The 19,652-nt window shown below is 26.8% G+C and overlaps 1 protein-coding gene across 1 annotated transcript in view; it reads right to left on the minus strand.

Moving 5' to 3' along the window:
- LOC134835956 (transmembrane protein 132E) overlaps nucleotides 1–19,652 on the minus strand; it is a 110,726-nt gene that overhangs the window by 27,749 nt on the left and 63,325 nt on the right. The gene's annotated exons all lie outside the window — the stretch shown is intronic.

Here is a 19,652-nt window from a genome sequence, read left to right on the forward strand (position 1 = left end):
AAATACACATTTTGAGAAAGGTATTATTTATCAAAAGCCTTTTGAACACACAAGAGGTCGTCGTCATTGCAATCACACACACATATGAATATCAAATGAGCCGAAAACAAGAAAAGAGATACTTTAAATTGGATATTAACAAGTGTCTCTCTCGTTGTGAGATGGAGGAGACGACTTGTCACATTCACCTGAGAATTTAATTAAATCGCACTTCATTGAATGTGTTCCCCCCTTGTCAAAGGCATGACCCAATGTCAGAAAAGATGGATAATTATGTGAAAGTGGATTTTCAGAAGTAAATAAAAAAAAACGCGCGCGCACAATTTCATTCTCGTCGTCTTCATATTTTATTCATGGCTTTCCATTCAACGAAAATGAAAAGAAGATGTAATTTAATGCCCCTTGTTTTCACTCAATTTTGATTATGACATTGCAAATTTATGTGAAAGCTTCCCTTTTTTTGCTCGTGTGATCCTGCCTTGTTCATTTTAACGTTATTTATGCGCGCAGCAAATTACTCCGTGGAACGAAAGGAGGTAAGTTTTACAAACCTGAAGAACTAAATTTTTGCTTTTAGTATTTTTTTTAACTTTTTATATTTTAGCTTTCAAAAAAAAATTATGGTAAGTATTTTAACTTTATTAACTTTTAACAGAAACCTTAATTTTAATTGAAATATCTTTTTAGGTAAGTTAAGTTAATTTACATATTCTGACAAGCACATTCAGAGATCGACATCGAATCCATTATCGAAAACCCTCGATTGCCGATAAGAACTCGAGAAAAACTCGATAAAATCAACGGTGCAAACGTCGTTGCCGAATACTGTTCCAGAATCCGATAAAATTGTTCCAATTGGCCTCAAGAAGGCTAATTACTACAGAGCTATCAGCAATAAAAATAACGACGAAATAGTTGTATCGTCAGTTGACATTTTTCGGGCAATAACACCGCCGCATTGCTGAGTTGAGTGAATCAGAACGCAAAAATGAAAGTCCTTTAGTAAGCGAAACACTTAAAAAAATCTAAAATTCATCATATGAAACATTTTATGCGTCTCAGTCTCAATACTTGGTTGTCAAGAATGTCAATTGAGCGAACCGTTTTCGATTTTTATTGCTGTTAACACGCTAATGTGTGTCTCTTTAATGGGTCGCTGCATATAAAAGAGTAATGGAACATCTCAAAAACTAAAAAAGTTCAATGGAATCTTCAAAGGACTCCAAAAATTTAGTTCATATTGGTACAATAAAAGTTACAAAAATATGCAACAAAGAAAGTTGACGTTCGTTTAGAAAATATCATCCATTGAGAAAACTACTGATCAGAGTCAGAACATATGTTAACTTTTTTTCTGGCTACTATTAAAATTTTGTTCATAGAAGATTCGTTGGCTCCATTTAAAGATAACATGACCATTAAAAATATATTTAAAAAGATATTTTCCATTTTTACAACATTACTATATTGGTTTTGCACTTGCCTTAATCAAAAATTTCTTTTAGAAAAAAATTAAGAAAGTTTTTAACTTCAAAAAAAAAATTAAGTTCGTAAAAATTAAGTGAAAAATTTCTAAATGAACATTTAGAGCATGTCACAATCTCAAAAGTCATTTTTTTTAACAAGTAACTTTAAAACGTAGTCAAAATTCCCCGCTTTTCATGCCACAGTGACTTCGTGCAATAAAAAAGGCGCACCGAGAGTTATTGTTCGCCATCACCGCTGCCGCTGTCGAGAACGGAATGGAGTAACAATAAAACGCTTCTTTGACATGATTGTTTCATTCTCGTTCTTTTTTTCGTCGTCGTCGCTGCCATTCCGGAACACTGACGTCAATATGGTAGCATGGAAGGCAGATAATGATAATAAAAAGTGTCTCTTTGGAAGAATGAAATGTATGACAGGGACACTTTTTCTGTGTCTTTCGCGAAATGGAGATTAATTTTCGCTCTCGTTGAGTTATTTTTTATTTGCTGCTTAGTACTCGCGAAAATGAAGACAAACTCTTTTTTTTTTGCGTTCGTTGCTTTCTTCGCTCCTTTTCATTCATATTGTGCATAAGCATTAATTAAGAACTTTAATTTTCTTTCGTTGTTGTTTTTTCTTGCTTCAGAAAGAGAGACAGTGAAAAGACCTACAATAATAATGATAATAACACTCATTGTTGTCAAAGAAACGTGCACATTGAGCATCGTCATCGTCTTCTTTGGCGTAAAACTGACAAGGGTTAGGATGTTTGCAACTACCAATGGGAAAAGAGGGAACAATAATAATTAAAAAAAGGCAAAGTTAAAAATTGTTGCGAGATTAATTACACGTTGATTCCTTTTCTTTATCATTTCAACGTAAACCCAACGTGAGCGACGACGACAAAAACCGTAACTTGAGTCGCTCGAAAGATTTTTCGGTAACTCGAGAGATTTCTCTCTTGTGTCTGTCTATTTGTCTGCCTACCCATGATGGAATAAAGTTGCTCGTGGATTTCAGGTACCTAATAATGAAACGAAGTAACGAGAGAAAAATGAACGTAAAATAGAAAAAAAAAGCAATTTTTCATCATCTTTTCATTCGTTTATTCGTTTTTTCAGCAGCAGGAGCAGACTTTGTTGCTATGAATTTTTGTTGTTGTTGCGAACCGACAAATAAAGTCTCATAGACAGATAAAGAAGTGAATGTATGACAGTAACAACAAGGCAAAAATTTATGGGTTACAGTGGTAAAAGAGGATTTTGGGTTTTTGAAAGATGGACAGTTCAGGAAACGAAAGTATCGATTTTTGCTCTTTTGTTTATTTTTTTAATTTTTATTTTATTTTTTTAATTTTTTTTTAAATTAAAGTTTTATAATGAATATTTTTTTATTTTTATTTTTTAATATAGTTTTATAAAAAAATAATTTTTTTATAAATTTGAAAAAAAAATTGCAGTTTTAAAAAAATAAAAAAATGGTTCTTGTTTTAAAAAAATCCTGTCAAAAAAAAAAAATATTGATTACGAAAAAATATAATAAAAAAATAGGAAAAAATTAAAAAAAAGAAAGAGCAAAAATAAATTTTTTAAAATAATTTTTTTTAACATTTTGAAACTTTAGCTTAGAAAAATTTTAAAAATTATTTTTTTCATTAAAAATTAAATTTCCATTATTTTTTTAAAACAAAACATTTAATTGGAAAAATTATAAAAATTATTTTTAAAAAATTAAAAAAATTTATTTTGATAAAAAATTATTTTTTTTCAATTTTTTTTAATTTTTATACTTTTTTTTCTATCACAGAACGACATTCTTCCCTTTTCCATAAATTGAAATAACCAACATTTACTTCAATTTTTCATCTTTTTTCATGCTGTTCGAAACATGTGCAAACTTTCGATAACCAGCTAGGTCGACAGGTAAATTGCTCTTGTTTATTTATAGCTCTTCCATTCCCTTTTATTCTCCATGGAAAGACAATTTTTCATTGATTTTCAGTTTTCATGAAAAAATAATTGCCTCTCCGAAGTTAATTAAATAAAATATGACCTAATATCGCTCTCTGCCCTGCCACACAAAATGGAAATTGCCATCGATTGACATCTTCGCATGAAAATTTTCAATCATCATCAGTGCGATACGTGACGTGATTGACTGATAAATTTACATATTTTGGTCCATTTTGATGTAATTTTTTGTAACGACCTGCAAAAAAAAAATTGCGACATACGAAAAACGAATTAAAACCCCAATTGACTTTGTCACCCCAACGCAAAATTTGCCATCATCATCTTTTTATCGGATTTCCTGTCAATTGCAGCAAAATTAGATTTATCGGAAATACAGAAATTTCGAAAGTCAACAAATTGCGAGATAATTACGTTGCAAGGCGTCAATTCATTAAAGAAAGATAATTTTTTTTTCGAAAACTCAGCAAGGGGGATTTTTCTCCCCCTCGTGTTATTAATTATAATTATAATGGAGAGAAATGTCCAGATTGCATACATCAAGGGGATGACGAAGCGAGGGAGAGAGAGAAAAAGTTGTTGTTAATGAATCCAGCTGTAATCTAAATCCTAAAAGCTTTTAAATATTTATTCACTTTTTTTTTTGTTGCGTCAACTAACTTTTAAATGTTATTTGCTTGCAGCATCAGGCGACGACGACGACGCACATGCCATGCCTTGCCACTCAAAGCCAATACACACAAAAAAATTAAACATAATTTATTTCCTTAAGCAAGTGCATAAATTTCCTTGTTGTTCTATTTCCGCTTCTCCGTTCATGCTGCAGAACAAGCAGGCGCTCGTGTGAATTATTTTTCTAATGCATTTCGATAAATTTTGTTAAAAAAATTATTTTTTGTCTATCCGTTGAAAATTTTTTTAAATTTCTCTAAAATTATGAAAAATTTACTAAAATTTAAAAAATACAAAAAAAAAAAATTTTAAAATTTTAAAAAAAAAATTATTAAAAAAAATTACAAAATTAAAAAAAAATCCTGAAGAATTAAAAAATTAGGAAAAATAAAGGAAATCTTAGAAAATTTGAAAGTTAAGTAAAAATCTAAAAATAACTTAAAATTAAATTTAAAATTTAAAATAATTGAAAATTAAATTATAAATAAATAAAATTTTAATAATAATTTTAATAAATTTAATAATTAAAAAATTTAAACTAATTAATTTTAAATTTTTATTAAATTTAAAAAATTAATAATAATTAATATTTAATAAAAATTTAAAAAATATTTAAATAAAAATTTAATTAAATTTACAATTTAAATTATTTTAAAAAAATTATAATTTTTAAATAAATGTAAGACAAATTAAAAAACTTTAAGAAAAAATAATTTAAAAAATTTTTTTAAAGAGATTTTAAAGATTTAAAAAAAAAATTACAAAAATTGCCTTAATTAAAAATAAATTTAAAAAAAAAAAAAAATTAAAAAATTTAAAATAAAAAAATTAAATTAAAAAAAAAATAAAAATACGCTCAAGTAATTTTTTTTCACACAAACTTTTAAATCTAACTTTTTTGTTCTAAACATTTTTCTGCTTTTATAATAAAATAACAAACACTACGACGACGAGTGTATAAAATATATGGACTTTATAACAAAGTTGCTACTTTTTTCTCAACTCCTTTGTTCTCTTGCTTAATATTATTTAATGAACTTTTTTCATCAGCAAACTGGAGAAAAACGCCTCTTTCAAGGTATTTGGGCGATTCTTTCCCGAGCCTTTCACGTCAAGTCAAACTCTAATGAATATTAAGCGTTCTTCGCTTTTTTCTGTTGTTTTATTCATTCATAGCAAAATGCAAAAAAAAATAAAATAAACGAGGCTAATCTGTATTTAATCAACAAAAAAAAAAGAATTCTTTTATGCAACGCGATGTTAATCCTAAATCAGTGTTTGTGAAACATATTGTGTTGCTTGCTTTTTGTTTCTCATGCTGCCTCGCTATCCTGCCTTTTATTTTTATTTTTGCTCTGTTATTATTTTATTTTATTGTTTATTTTTCACGCGATATTTTTTGCAAGTACGAACAAAATTTTTCGCTGTGTAGAAAGGTAGGAAAGCATTTTTATTATTATTATATCATTACTGATACTACGAATAGGGAATGTCTGTTACCATTTTTGCTGTAGCTGTGTTTAATCTATTTATTTTTTAATTTTTTATTTTCAGGAAAGGTCTGTTTTTGTTTGGAAGTGAAACCCTTGGGTAGTTTAAAAGACGATTTTTGGAAGGTTTTTAATGGATACAAAAAAAAATTTCGGTGAGTTTTTTTTTGATTAAAAATTAATTTAAATTTATAATTAATTTTATTTATTTATTTGTTTAATTATCAAAATTTTTTATTTATTTTAATTTTATAATTAATTTTTAATTTATTAATTAATTTTAATTATTATTTCAATTTTTTCTTTTAATTATTTAAATTATAATCAAAATTTTTTTAATTTAAATTAATTGTTTTAAATTAATAAAAAAAAAAATTCATTTTTTTAATTTTTAAAATTTATTAAAAATATATTTTTTTAATTACAAAATAAAAAAAATTATTTTATTTAATTTTTTTTTAATTTTGATTTTTAATTTAATTTATTTTTTTCATTCATTGAAATATTTATTTTATAATAAAATTAAATTAATTAAAAATATTTAAAAAAAAATATAATTATTAAATTAATTAAATAAATATTTTTTTTAAATTTTTTTTATTAATAAAATTCAATTATTTAAAATTTAAAAAATAAATTAAAGTTTAAAACTAAAAAAAAATATTAAATAATTTTTGATATTTCTACCTGAAGAAATTTAATTCGAAAAATGCTTCAAAAATTGAAGAACATCTTCAAATAACTTTTAGTTCTTAATTTTTTTCATTTCACACAACTGACATGTCCTGCAATTCCCATAACACAACACAACACTCATAATGAATAAAATAGCGAAACATCTGGTGACACCAACTAGAACATTTTTATTTCATTGTATATTTTTTTAAAGCACTTTAAATTGCATTTATTATTATTATTTTATTATATCTTCTGTCTCCCATACTCAACATTTCATTTTTTTCTTGTTTGTTATTTTTTTCGTTTTTTATTTATTTTTTTCTGTACAAAATATTTGCTGGTGTATTTTTAATTGAAATTAATGATTTTATTTATTTTTGTTTGTTTGTCTTGCTTTTGCCAATCTCACAATGTAGCAACTTTTCTCACGCCAAGCAGTCCAAAAAATTTTTTTTTGCGGTTAAATCAATTACAAACATTTGAAAAGATGAGGTAATTATCGCTGTACTTTAATTACCACGCACCCACAAACCCGTCATAATTTTGTCATTTCAAGGGGAAAAAGAAGAAAAAAAAAGTTGATGACCACCCAATTAGACCTTTCGGTAAGTAGGAAACAGAAAAAGAAAAGAATGAATGAAAGAAGAGGAAATAATCATATTTGTTTAACTTTGAATAAAAAATAAATAAATAAAAACTTAATTATTGTTTGTTTGCTCTTCTTCATTCATTTTTTTTATTTTGTATTTTTTTTCTTTGAAGTCTGTTAACAATTTTTTGTACATTAAAATATTTTTTTTCGTGTGAAATTTGATACACGAAAAAAATGAAAATGTTAATTATTTCATTTATTAAAAGCCCATTCATCAAATCGCAGATTATAACGTATGGTTGCCAATCAGGAAATTGAATTAAATGTCAGTTAATTAAAATTAAATCGATTGAAATTGGAAAACAATGATGATAATATTACAAAAATTAACTCCCTTTGACACCAATTTCATTAAAAAATTGTATCGTAACGTAAAAAGTCAATTGTTAAAATTTTTGTCTACTTTAAACATCCAGCTGTTAATACAAATTTCTCATCGTATCTCATAAATATTACTCAGAGATATATTTCAAAGGCACGCGAGTCTAAAAAGGATAGAAATAGATGTAATTCAATCCATCCTGCGTCTAGTCAAGTGCACGCACAGCGATGAATGACATTTGTTTATGTTTTGCTTTGCTTTTGTTGTTGTTATTCTTCCCATTAATATAAACGCCGCCGAAAAGGAAGAAAAACAAACATGCATCCAAGTAGATCCAGAGAAAGTTTACGAGGAATGTTAACGGGAGCGTTTAATGTGTTTGTTGTTAGTAATATTGTTACATCTGCCGTTACTGACGTCGTCGTCATCCATTAAAATGTGCGTTTCCTTAGAAAAAAGGAGGAACACGATAGAGTACAAAAGTATTTACTTACAACATCCTTCGACATGACATGCTTCTTGCCATAAAAATCTGTCATAAATTTAATTTTTTTTTCAGGAGTAATGTTCGTTAAGTGATTGGATGATAAAAGATGACGTCAGAAGTACGAGGATTTTTTCACAAAAGCGCATTTTTCAAATGATCATCATAAGGTAAGTTTTTTTTTTAAATATTTACTATTTTTAATTTTGATAATATTTTTAGATTTCATTTTGAAGAAATGTAACAAGTGCAAAAAGAATTGATAAGCAAATTACAAAAGATATGAAGAAAAGTTGTGAAATTGAATTTACCGATACCATGAAAAGAAAACTTTCCCTGTATGAGCTTACTTTTGTTTACATGAACCACTGAAAAGGTCTATAAATGCATATTAAAACTCATCAATCTGGAGCAATCTGTTCCCTTCTACGAGAAGGACATATGATAAATATCTGAGTTCATAAAAGGATCAATATAATTAGGCAAAGACGCGGCTCATTACATGATGACGAAGAAATAATTTAAAACGATATTTCATAACTTTTTCAAGTGCTTCCAGAAAAATATCCACTGCGTTGAAGGCTCTGAAAACAAAGACAATGATCCAGACTCTACCAAAAAAATAGTTTCTATCCGCTGTATACGGCAGATCATGCAATATGACTTTATAAATCAGTTTGCACAGACATTAGCAATTTTGTTTAGAATTGAGAATTCATTCATGAATTAAGGAAGACAAATGCTATCGAAAAATAACAGTCTACTTCGAAAAATTTCTTTTCGCATGTTATAAATTGAACTTTTTGAAAGAATTACAGTTCTGAAGTCTTACAAGTTAAAAACGTTAGGATGGCTCTATACAAAAGCTTTGAACTGACTATGGTTAAACTCATGGAAACAAAAAATTTCTTGACTAAATGAAAGTTTTGAAGTGCATGGTTAAAATTGCACAAAATTTTGTAAGAAAACGTAAATTAAGCATTTTAACGAAAACATCTAAAAATTTTAATGTTCAAAATTTCTCTGACAGACAGTTTCTTACTGCCAAAATCGTAAATTTTTCACTAAACGTATCGAAATGAATTTCACAAAAAATACTGTGCTTACAACCTTTTTTTCGTCAATTGCTTACTGATACTCTCATCATGTACCTCATAACGTCAAATCAGAAAAACGATTTATTATAATTTTTTTACGTTAAGTAAATGATGTCTGTGTCTTTCCCTTCTTCTTTAACAAAGTCAAATATTTCACGTTTCTCCGAAATTCCACAAAAAAAAGGTTTCCACAATTTCATGTTCACGCAAATGACCTATCTTGACATTATTGATTGCCACTTTTCCCATTTTAAAATCATTAAATTTTATTACCAAACACGGAAAATTTATTTATCATTTCAACGCATCGACACAGCGGAAAAGCAAAACGGACAACAGCGCGCGAACGATACATTATTTAAAAGACATTATTTTAAATAAAATGTTTCCGCAATAACTCTACACAGATTTTCGTTGATTTACATCCCGACGCACACAAAAAAAAAGAGTGAGTAGCATCTGTTCGGAACCATTCCGAGTAAATGACGGTAATTTATGGTGTTATAATAAATTGATGAGACCGAGAGAATTTTTTCTTAATTTTTTTCCGAGAAATTTCTCTTTGATGTCGAAATTTTGTTGGAACATATTTTTTTTTTGCATCAATTGTGAAACATTCCTTTTATTTGTTCTGTGAATGATGTAGATGTGGAAAAACTAACATGTTTAACATGCATATTATCCATCTCCTTTCTATGTCTCTTGACTCCATATCCACACACAATTTATATGCAAATTTGTTTAGTTGCTGCTAATGCGGCGGCAAGCGGCTCGGATATACAACTTTTTTTTCTGTGCTATGCGAATAAAATAATAATAATATTATAATATAACTTAATGAAATTTATAAAACTCGCATTTCTCGCACATACCATGCTCATTATATGAATGGAATCCATTCACATATCGCTCATAACGACGAGAGAATATGCTTGCCAACGGAAAAAAAATTAAATATATATGAATTTTTTGTTTGAATTGGTTGGAAATGTTGAAGAGATGCTGAAATGAATCAGAGTAATATAATTGGATTCACTCGCAAAATATTTTTTTTCTCTGCAAGAAAGAATGTTTATTTAAAAAATATCTGATTTTAAGCAGATTTATGTTAGTGAACGCTTGGAAAGTTCAAACAAAGTTGCTGCCATCGATCATTCTCTCCAACTTGTCCAGGCAGTCTCATGGAGATAGATTCGTTGTTGGACATCAGGATACGAAGGATGAGAAACACACGTGTGGTAACTTTTTTTTTCCTGTGCAGATGAAATATCATCAATCTTTGGAGTTATATATATATCGGGATAAATTGAAGCAAAATGTGTCAGGTAATAAATATTTGAGGATTTTTGTCGCGATACGAACCATTCTCATTAATTTTAACGCTGCGACAAAGCCATAATTTTACAAACTTCTAACAATATTTTATCTTTAAATTAGTTTTCAAATTGATCGTGTTATAAAACAAATAAAATTAATAGTCGACGCACACGACGATGATCCAAAAAAGACAAAGATTAAGTGATTATGTATGAAATGAACCAATCTATGGAAAATTGTGGTTAAAGTACTCTTCGCTTGTTCATGCTTTATATACAATGATATTGGAGAGGAGGAGACGAGAGAGAGACACAATAATAAAATTTTTGCTTACACATAAATTTTGAGGGTACTTGAGCATTTTCACCTTACACATGTTCGTAGAGAAAGATCAACATTGAACTTTTCTAACCTTAGATATAAATCGTGTACCGTACACCTGAATGGCAACATCCAACGAGTTTTTGATAAAAAGCAATATGATACATATTTATGTTTGGCATTCCCACAAGCATTCGAGGCACATACGACGAGCCAAACGGAGGGTGTGAGTGAAAAATAGCAAAAATTGATTTATTATTATGTTGCATAAAACGTATGAGAGAACACGAGAATGATAAAGGTGTGTAGCTAGAAACCTAAAAGCGACACATGTAGGAGCAGAATGTTATTAAAAAGGGATAATAAAAGGATTTATACAAGATTAAAATGTGTGTCATTAGATGTCTACATACGGTTTTTCTTCTCGTTCGGAGTTTTATGTTTATAATTGTGTAGGCTGATGTCTTGTTTGCGGTTGGACTCGAAACTAATTTCTGAGGTTTATTTTGCGGATTTTCAAAGTCACGTGACGAATGTTTTGAATGCGGATTTATTTTAAACCATTTTATTCTAATGGGATTCTAACAGCTTTTTAGATCTGATTTGTTGAAGAATTTGATCCAAATTCATCCATTCTGAACTTTAATAGCTTTTTTCAAAGGTTCATGAGATCTGACAGCTATTAGAAAGATTTCATGAGAATTTGAACTGAAGCTAATAAAGTTCAAAATGGATGAATTTGGATCAAATTTCGTCGACAAATCAGATTCAAGAAGCTGTTAGAGTTCAAAATGATTGAAAAATTTTGTTTATTCATCCATCTTGAACTCTTCATACTTCTTGAATCTGATCTTTTGAAGCATTTGATTCAAATCTTTTCGTCTTGAACTTAACAAGCTCTTCTCGAAGTCTATTGAGATCTAACAATGTTAAGTAAGATCTCAAATAACTTTTAGAAGAGCTAATGGAGTCGAGTTCAAGACGAAGAGATTTGAATCTAATGCTTCAAAATATCAGATTCAAGTCTACAAAGTTATTGATTATAAAGATCTGTTTAGATCGAAGATCTGTTAAGATCTACAGATCTGTTAAGATCTGCAGATCTGCTAAGATCTACAGATCTGCTAAGATCTACAGATCTGCTAAGATCTACAGATCTGCTAAGATCTACAGATCTGTTAAGATCTACAGATCTGTTAAGATCTACAGATCTGAAAGGATCACTTCAGTATTTCATTCTCAAACTGAAGCTCTTCTAAACTTCAGATAAACAACTTTTATTCCTAATTCCAACATTCACTCTCAATGTCAATAATTCAAAATTCAAATCATCAATTCCAAGTAAATCGTTTTATCTTCATTAACATTCTACTTGCTGCGCTAAAATGCACGACCATCAGTCGTCTTCCATTTCCGACACGAAATTTATTAGACAAATCACGTACTCAAGCGCAGTAATGTAAAAGTAATTAAAGAGATTGTAATTGAACTGTAATTAATGAATCGATAATTAATATGCAAATTCTCGAAAATCATTTGAATTTGCAAAGTAATCCGCTTTAAAAATCCATAAATAATGCGTTATCACGTCATTTTACGAAAAAAATTAATGATGCAAAAGTGATGAATCAAATTTTAACACAATGTACAAATTTTTCCATGATGGCAGGCGCAGCAACGACGACATTGACTGATGTCAGTAATATAATTTTTAAACGTCTTTATTGCTAAATTCTGTTTAGTTGTTCGTATAACTTGTATGAAAACAACACAACATGCATTATTACTGTCAACTTAGTACTTTTTTCTCTGCTCGATGCTGTAAAAAAGTTTGTCTTGCCTGTCACATACACTGACGACGACGATCTTTGCTGTCGTTTGTTGCTGAAGAGCAAAAAAAAACTATAACTTTATATTTATCTGATAAAAATGTTCGGGAAAACTTTATCTTTTACTTTATATTTTTTATTTCGTTTCCTGTTTTTGTTGTTACTCAGCAAAGCTTACAGGATTACCGTCGTTTTGATTTATTTCGGGTTTTGTTTTGTTTTTGTGGTGTCTCAATAGACCGACAGAGCAAAAAACCATCAAAGACCATCATTTCCGTTACAATTTCACAATAATTTCATTCCAGTGCAAACACACGTGTGCTACTTTCCCATGCGATGATGTATATTTATGACCCAGGTCAATCATAAATATACATTCAATTTTTTTTTCGCTCACTTCACTTGGTCGTTTTCCATAGAGAAAACAAAAAATTTACCATCATTAAGTCATTTTCTTGGAAGCCATATGTTTGCATATATGCAGTACCTCGAATACCTCGTGAGTATGGGGAAAATCGATTTTTTTCCTCTACATTTACAAATTTACATTTATGCAATAATAATTAGATTTACATACCTCTACTATTCGTCCAAATTGACACACAAAAGAAAGCAATTTCAATTTGATTGGATAATTTTTTATATTTTTTTTTTTCGAACTATGGAAAAAAAAGTTGATTGTTATTGTTTTTGCCAATTTTTGTCAATTACGAAGCAAAAAATTTCCCCTTGAACCTTCGTCGACGTTAGAGGACGAAGCAATATCACAAATGAATGCGTAACTAATAAATAGGATATTGCAAATATTGAGATTAATTATGCTCGAGTTTTTCTCTGTTTGCTTTTTTCTTCGCATGTTTTGTTTGGTTTTTGTTTGAGCAAAAAAGTCTAATAATAAAAATAATTCGGATCCCTATCATAACAATTCATAGTTTAGTGAAACATTTTGTTATGTTTGTTTATGTTTTTGCTCATTTTTTTTTTTTTTGCTTAGGTAGAGGGAAAAATATTCAAACTCATTGGATGGATTCAATGGTAAGTAAGATAGCGCTTTTTGAAATTTTTAATAATTTTAGAAAAATTATAATTATTTTTTTTAAATTTATTAAAGAATTAATTAAAAGTTATTAATTTTTAGCTTGATAAAAATTTTTAAAATATTTAAAAAAAATTATTTAGGAAAATAAAAAAAAAATTAAAATAATAAAAAAAATAAAACTAATAATAAAAATATTTTTTTTTAATTAAAAAAAAAATAAAAAAGTAAAAAAAAAATGAGAAAATACTTTATTTGTAAAAAACAAATTTAAAAAAAAATATATTAAAAACATACAAAAAAATTATAAAAAAAAAATAAAAAAAATTATTTAAAATTTTAAAAAAATATATTTAAAAATTTAAAAAAAATATTTTTTTTAAATTAAAAAAAAATTAAAAAAATAAAATAAAAAAATTAAAAAATAAAAAAAATTGAAAAAAATTAAAAGTAAATTTAAAAAAAAAATATATTAAAAAAAAATAAGGAAAATAAGCATAAGAAAATTTAAAATAAAAAAATAAATTAAAAAGGAATATTAAAAAATTAAGAAAATATAAAAAAATTAAAAAATAATTTTCAATTAAACTGAAATAAATGTCAAAATTTTTTTTAATATTAAAAAAATATATTAAAAAAAATCGAATAAAATTAATTTAAAAATAATTAAAAAATTAATTTTAGTTATTAAAAAAAATAAATAAATTAGAATTACATTTTGTAACTGAAAAAAAAATTAAGTGAAATGATCTTTTGATATTTTTTGAATTATTTTATTATTTTTTTTTAAGTATTAAAAAGCTAAGTCAACCTTCTATCAACGATTGTCACACCAAAAATTACCAAAATTATTTTAACAAACGAAAAACTTCAAGCCACAGTGACAACCTTAATGAGCCAAACGAACACATCAACACAGTGAAAAATTCTGATTTTTGTGCCAAATAACATGTAAAGATAAAAAGATCTAAATGAACATGTGAACATATTTTATCATCATCATTCTGTACAAACTTTTATCAACACATGCGAAATTGGCCATTAAATATAATGTGGGTCAGTTTCCATTTTTTTTTTTGTGAATTTTCTCATTTTCACACTTTTTTAGTAGTAACAAGATTCCGGCACTCTCGAATTACAACAATTCGACACTTTTTTTGAAAAGCACTCCAAAAAAGAGGGAAAAAATTCTAATGGAAACAAAAGAAAATTACGGGAAAAGCTCAATTAAAATACTTCTTGTCATTAAATTACTTTCTTCGCTCCCCCTCTCCCCTATTTTGAGTCAGACGCCTCGCGCCATTTACATGCGGAAGGAAGTCATGTTTTTAAATACGCGCACTCATCTAAGTGCTTGTTTATGTTTTATGGCTTTGCCTCCTATGATGATGATGAGTGCTAAGCGTGAATGTTTTCATTATATTTATCATCTGAAGGAGAACACTTTTCGCAGAAGCGGAAAAACGAAGTAAATGCGTGTCAAGTTGCCACTTTTCAAACATGCCGCCGCGGGAACGGGAGCGTAATAATAATCGATGGCGATGTGTCAGAAAAGCAGATCATGTTCGTTAAATTTTCCGCTCAATCGCCTTTTATCGCTTCTTCAGTACACCATCAAGTAAACATCCATGAAGCAGGTCATTTAATGAGCAGATGTGTGTGAAAAACTTTATGACTTGATATAAATTTTACAGCTGCACTTTAATTTTATTCTGGTTCAGAGAATGAGGAAAGGACTCACTCCGAAAAATACAAGAGAAGACAATACTTGACATACTTTCTTCAAAAGACTTCCTTTTGCCATTGTTCTCATTCAAATGATATTTTCCGCCTTTTGTACACGGAAAAAATTTTAAATTCGTTTAATTTAAAAAATTTGACTTAGAATAAAAAGTTTAATTTATTTTTTTATTTAAATTAAAATTAATTTGAAAAAAAAAATTAAAAAAATGAAAAAAAATAATTTTTAAATTTAATTTAATTTAAAATTATTTTTTTAATTTAATTATATTTTTATAAATAAAAAAATTAAATAAATTTTAATTTTTTTAAATAATTTTTTTTAAATAAAAAAAAATTTAATAAATTAATTTTGTTTTTTTTTTAAATTCTAAATACATATATATTTTTTTAATTACATAAGTATATGAAAATTTAGATTATTTTTTAAACTGAGAATTTTTTTTAAAATTTTTTTATTTCATAAAAATTAACTTCTAAATTTTAATTGCATTTTTAAGACTCTTTAAAACAAAAAAAAAATAAATAAAATAAAAATTAAAAAAATAAATAAATAAAAATATTATAAAAATTTAATTTTAATTTTAAAATAAATTAATTTAAATTAATTTTTATATTATTTTTTTAATATTTTTTTTTATTTGAAATTTTTTATTGTTACTTAGCGTATAAAAAAATTAAAAAAATATTTAAAAAAATTTAAAAAAAAAAATAAAAATTTAAAAAAATTATTAAAAAATAAATAATAATAAAATAAAATAAATTTTAAAATAAATTAAATTAAATTAATGTACAAAATTTTGTTTTAATAATTTTTTTTATTTTTTTTTTTAATTTTAAAATGTATTTAAAATGCAATAAAATTATAAAAATTAATTTTTATAATTTTTTTTTTACTAAAATAGCAAATTTTTTTATTATTCTAATTAAAAAATTAAACTTTACAAACTGAACGAATTTAATATTTTTTTCCGTGTACAACGATGCGCTCTTCGTTATTTTTCAGTACTCAGACAACCACAAATGAAAAGTAGGTTCTTTGCATAAAATACAAAAAAATATGTTTTGACTTCCTTAACATATTCTTTTGTTCGGTAATATTATCCTTGCAACAAAAAGCTACGAAGACAAAGGCCTACTTGCTACTTGCTTGCTGGAAAGGAAGCCACATTATTCAAAGTTTCATTACTGTTTTTGCTGCGTTTCTTCTTTTTTTTGTTCCTGTATTCTACATAAACAATTAATTATAAGGAAAAAATTGTTATTTTTTTCTGAACTCACGCAGCTGGCAAAAAAACTTGCATTTCAATCAGAAAAGCAATAATAATGAAATTAATTTTGCTGCTTTTTTTGCCAATATTTTTTTATTATTTTATATTCCAGGCTTACAATTTTTCATTATTTTATTCCATTCCAACTATTTTTTTTTTGCTCTGTGGCGTAATATGATAAATGTTACAAAAACTATTTTTTTTGCTGTGCTAATGCTTTGGTAACCAAAGTAAATTGATTTTTGCCTGAGATATCGCCATCACACAAAAAATAATCGAATTTTTTCTCCTATTATCGCGTGAGGAAGGCGGATGGAATGGGAGGCAGCGAAGAACTATGGACTTCAATTTTATTATTATTATATTTTGTTTTCATTGCTTTTCCATAGCTTTCTACCGGTAGTACATCACAGTTCTTGCGAGGATAAAAAATAAAATAAAATTGATGAAAAACAAATTCAATATGGTGGAAAATTAAATCCAACGAAAAAAAAAGCATTTTGTGAAATTGATTATATGACTTTTTCCTATCTTCGGCGATGGAATGTTGCTGTTGTGTGCGTTCAGTTGTGTCGTGATGAGATAACGGAAATGCTACACTATCAGCAGAATCAAATCAAATTGAGAAAAAGTAATAGTAGGATGACAATTATCTGACATTTTTTCTGTGAGAGTTTCTCCTTTGCTGACAATGGATGGGAATGAATGGGAAAAAGGGATTTTTTTCGAACGATAAAGTTAAATACTTGCGTGGGTAAAAGAAAAAATAGCAGGTGCAAGAATTGACGAAGGAAGATAAACTCGTGAGAGAAGAAAAAAAATTGAAAAATAGAAGGATTTGGGAAAGAAGCCTTTGGAGAATTAAGGTCGAAGGTCAAGGTAAGAGACTTCTTTAAAATTTAAATAATATTTTTTTTTTATTTCAGGAAAAAACTTGAAGAACTTCAGATGGACTGCTGTTAAGAATATTGACGAGTTTTAACGATACAAATTTAAACATTGACGAAATTTTAACAATCGATAATATTAAGTTAAAGATCAAATGCTTGCTTTGGAAAAAATCAACGAGCTTTGTTCCATATCGCCATTTGTACACTTGAATTAAAATTAGAATATTTTTAAGAAGACAAAAGTAAGCCATCAACTGCAACAGCTTCTAATTTAACTTCAATAAGGCGACAATTTGTGATTTTTTTAACATGGAAGTCTTCGAGTAATAGACAAGAAGTTACCTTTTCAACAAGATGTTATAGATTACCGTAATGTAGATAATTCTTATGGAAAAAAAATTAACCGTTAATTAAAAAATTATTAACATTTTTACGTAAAATTTTTGAATTTTTAAGAAATTTTTAAATTTTTCCATATTTTTAACAAAATTTTTGATAATGAACTATTTTAATGAATTTATGAAAAAAAACTTTAAATTTGTCTAAAAAATTATCTAAAAAAATTCCAAAAATCCAAAATAAAAAAATATTGTTATATTTACTTCAAAATTAATGTTCCATTAGCATTTTTTTTTTTTTTTGAATTTGTAACGGATTTTTTTTTCCATAAGAATTATCTACATTACGGCAATTCCAAACCAAGCATATTTTAAATCTCAGAATCATCATATTTTAAAAAAATAAATTTTTAAATTAACAATTTCAAAAAATCTTAAACTTAAATTAGTTTCTCACGAAAAAATTAAAAATGATTTTTAATTATTTTTGAAACTTTTTGTGCAAAACTTATCATAATTTTTAATTAAAATAATTATTTTTTTTTTAAAGATTTTATGAATTTTTCATTTTCGAAAATACTTTCAGTCAAAAAAAAAAGCTTTTGCTTAAGCTTCTTAAGTTTATTTACTTAAGTAAAAATTGAAGTCAATTAAGTCAAAATTAAAAGTTTAATTTTTCAAAAAATTTAAAATTTTTCATGAAAAATTGTTTGAAATTCAAAAAATTTTGGATTTATAATAAAATTTTTAATTTTGACTTAACTAACTTAAACTGTTACTTAAGTAAAAGTAAATAAACTTAAGAAGCTTAAGCAAAAGCTTTTAGTATTTTTTTTGGCTAAAAGTATTTTCGACCTTAAAAAATTAATAAAATTTTTAAAAAAATATTTTTAAATTAGAAATTAAAAAAAAACCTTAAATTAATATCAGTTTTGTACAAAAAAGGTTCCAAAATAATTAAAAAAAAAATTTTAATTTTAATTTAATTAATTAATTTTAACTTAATTGTGACTTTTACTTAAACAAAAGCTTACATTTTTGTTTTTGACTTAAAGTTTTTTCGATCCTGAAATTTTCGCGTATTTACGAGAAAAGAAAATTTCTTCTTTAAAAGAAAAAAATTCACAAAAAAAATCTTTTTAGTTTTTACTTAAAAACATCTTTCAATTTGTGACAGAAATCTAACAAAAATTCTTTCTAAAAAACTTTTCATAAAACCTTAAAGCTCTCCAACCTCAACCAAAGTAATTTTTCCAAACAAGCAAAAAAAAAATCCATCAAGATAGATATTTAATGTTATTGCTATAAGTTTCATTTTATTACTTTTTCATCCGATATATCGACATCGGCTCAGTTGTCGTCATCATATAAAAAAAAGTTAACATCTGTTCCAACCAACACGCGTTTCCTTCCCATTTTTTCACTCTTTTTTTTATTTCACCAAATTACACAGTGAAAGTAGTAGACAAAAAAGGTTGATATTAATATTTTAACGGAAAAATCTGGAAAGAATGAGAGATTTAAAAATTTTTTCCCCCGTCTCGATGTTCATTCGATTGAACTCGTCGTTGAACAACGAAAAAAAAAGTGAAGGAAAGAGAAGAGGAAAAAAGCAATAAAATTTATTTACTAGAAATATTTTTGGGGCGTTGATTTGATCGGGCGTCACAAACACCTCTCTTGTACTGCCAGAAGTTGCATCAGGTCAACCATGTCACAAGGCGGCGTCGGAGATGAGATGAGCAAGATATTTTGGTGTGAAAAGCAAAACCATTACTCATGTCATTCCAAGGTTCGTTCGAGCAAAAAAAAAATATATAATAATCATTCCCTTTTCTGTGGCACTTTCTTTAAATTCGTAATTCGATTTATAACCAAATGGAATGACTGTGTTACTTTCCGAAGAGAGGTAGGAAGAGCAAATGGGCTCAAATGCTACCGACAAACACAAAAAACGTCCATCTTGTGATAAATTATTGTTTGTTGCTGTATTCTTGTCGTGATTTATTTGTGTGTTTACCCGAAAAAGAAGAGAAAAAGTGTTTTTCCTCACTCACTTTATCACAACGACGGAATCT

Source organism: Culicoides brevitarsis, chromosome 3 (genome assembly GCF_036172545.1).
Source record: "Culicoides brevitarsis isolate CSIRO-B50_1 chromosome 3, AGI_CSIRO_Cbre_v1, whole genome shotgun sequence".
Lineage (NCBI taxonomy): Eukaryota > Metazoa > Arthropoda > Insecta > Diptera > Ceratopogonidae > Culicoides > Culicoides brevitarsis.